This window comes from Galeopterus variegatus, unplaced genomic scaffold, assembly GCF_000696425.1.
Source record: "Galeopterus variegatus unplaced genomic scaffold, G_variegatus-3.0.2 Scaffold4940, whole genome shotgun sequence".
Classification (NCBI taxonomy): domain Eukaryota; kingdom Metazoa; phylum Chordata; class Mammalia; order Dermoptera; family Cynocephalidae; genus Galeopterus; species Galeopterus variegatus.
In genome coordinates, this window is record NW_007731051.1 from 5,201 (window position 1) to 7,718 (window position 2,518).

The 2,518-nt window shown below is 31.3% G+C and overlaps 1 pseudogene; it reads left to right on the forward strand.

Annotated features, from left to right (window-relative positions):
* The first annotated feature begins 454 nt into the window (after window positions 1-454).
* LOC103604053 overlaps window positions 455-2,518 on the forward strand; it is a 3,823-nt pseudogene continuing 1,759 nt past the window's right edge.

Genomic DNA, 2,518 nt, shown 5'->3' on the forward strand with positions numbered 1-2,518 from the left:
GGTGTCGGTGATGGGCCATAATATTCATATACAGTGTATATTGACAAAATAAAAATTTAACGAAAAAAAAATTTTTTTTTCACTTTTATATTAAGTTATTAAAATGATAAGACTTGGTGTTTTAAGTGCTATTGATGACAAGAAATGTGTTATCAGTTGGTTAATTCTAGCTATAAAATGTTTGAAACTGGCCAGCTACCAAAAAAAAGGTGTTTGAAATGAGTGTTGTCATCAGAGAGTATTGATAAATTGTTAAATTTTTGTCATGATAACTGTCTAACTAAAGTGCTGGCATTTTCAATTGTTCATAAAGCTGATTTGTAAAAAAAAAAAAAAAGTTTCAAGTGGCATGATTAGTTTTTAACATTTAATTACAATATTTGAAAATACTTTCTTAATTGCAGTGAATACAATTTTATTATCCAGTCTAATATAACTAAATACTTTATCTTAGTCTTTTTCAGAACTTTTTGTTAAATTTCTGGAAACAGAGTCTCATCCATCTGTTCCACCACCAAAGCTTTCTGTTCATGATATAAAACCTCTAGATTCACCAGGAAAGAGAAAACTAGATACAAATGTACCAGAAAGTTTTAGAGGTAAATCCAAATATTTATTTTTCTACAATTATAAAAATTGAAAGTTTAGTTTATGTTTTATAGTAATATTAACTAAATTTTACTGTTTTTGAAAATGTGTAATAACTATTCAAAATTCCAATAAGCCATCAGATTTTGGGCTTTATATATTATTGTGGCAATCTGATATTTAATTGGCTTAGATTAATTTAAACAGTGTGAAATACATTCCCTTTGTACATCAGAGTAATTCTTTTCTCTCTGCATAAGCCACTTTGAATTATTCTTCTGGAAGTGATGGCAAACTGGTTAAACCTTTGCTCGGTCCTGTTTTCCTTTTTCACTAATGCCGCTTATTACTAATCAGAGCTAATGTATAGTTTATAGTTTGAGAAGGGTTTTTCCCCATTCTCTAAGCTAAGATTTACGCTCAGTAAACAAACCTTGGCATGTTAAAAATGCAAGTTTGGTAAACTGACTTAGACTTCCAAGAATGTTATGAAGTGCCTTTATACTGTGAGTTGAAAGGTCTTCCTGAAGCAAATGGTTGGTGGTTGTAGACATGTATACATAGTTTTCTATCCCACTAGGTTGTGAGGGTCTTATTTATATTCACATTGCCTATATTGGCATGCAGTAAAATGTTTTGAGTTGAAATTGTATTATAATCCATTAAACTGTAAACACATTCTTTATTGAAATCTCTTTTTTTTCTGAAATCTTCGTATTTTATTTTAGACTAACATATTTGCTAGTTGGACTTTAAAGGAATATGTTATTATATACTCTTGAGTTTATATCACATGCCAGATTCTTAAATTTGGATAAAACATTAAAGAACTTATACCCCTGAAATTTTAAAAACTTCCTTAGTTATTCAGACAAATGTTTCTATTTTTTCTGAACTCCTATAGAAAAAGAAAGTGGCAAAATTTATCTGTCAATTAGATAAAAGTTTTATGTACTAAATTTAGTGAAAAGTTGTAACTTTATCTAAGAGGTATGGACTATACTGAAAGCATTTTTTCTTATTACACTAGGCTGTAGCATCTTGAAGCAGACTCCCAAATTCATTATGGCAGAGTTGTCTTCTCTTCCCTTTCCTTTCTCTTTCCCACCCTCTCCCCTTTCTTTTATCAAGTTCTGTGCTCAGCTTGATTTGTATTGAGCAGAGACAAAAGCCAGTGATGATCTCAGTGGATAAAGGGTTTGCATGAAAAAAAACAAGCTTAATCTTTAATCCTGGACTTGTAAGTGTGCCAGAGCTTTTACCAGGTATCAGCAGAAGCTTTCCCAGAGTTAGGAAAGTTGTCATTCACAGGAAAATACAGCTTGGGAACTCAGGGGTGCTCAGTAATAAGGAGATTTGATGAATTTGTTTCCAGGCTTTCTTTGTTCTGGGAGGCCTCTTTTATTTGAGTTTCCCATTGCTGAAGTGGGCACCTTCAAAGGGTTGCTTGTCTCTTATCAATGAACTTGTTAGTGGTCTTGGGTAATAAAGCAGGATTCTATTCACTAAGACTTTAGGTCATAAACTAAGTACTTATTCCAAGAAAAAGGAACTGTATTAGCTCAACTTTTTAGAGAAATAATCTAATTGAGAATTATTTTCAAACCTTTGAATGTCTAAAAGAGGATAAGGTAAATATATATTAAATTCTCAAGTTCTTCATTTTTCTACTGGGTAAGTAGCTTGCCTTGCAGCATAGATAAGACCTTCTAAAAGCTGTTATTGTAGTAAATGAGGTCTATCAGTATATAACTGGTATTTAAATATAAAACACTATTAATGTGTTCAATAAAATATTAAATATGCATGGAAATACTCTTCTCTTCCATTTTCTTTCTCTTGTTTCTTGTCCTCTTTTACCCTTCTATATTTCATAGACCCTGCATGTGGGATCCAGAATCCAGCAGTATATGAGTTAAAATTATTTGGG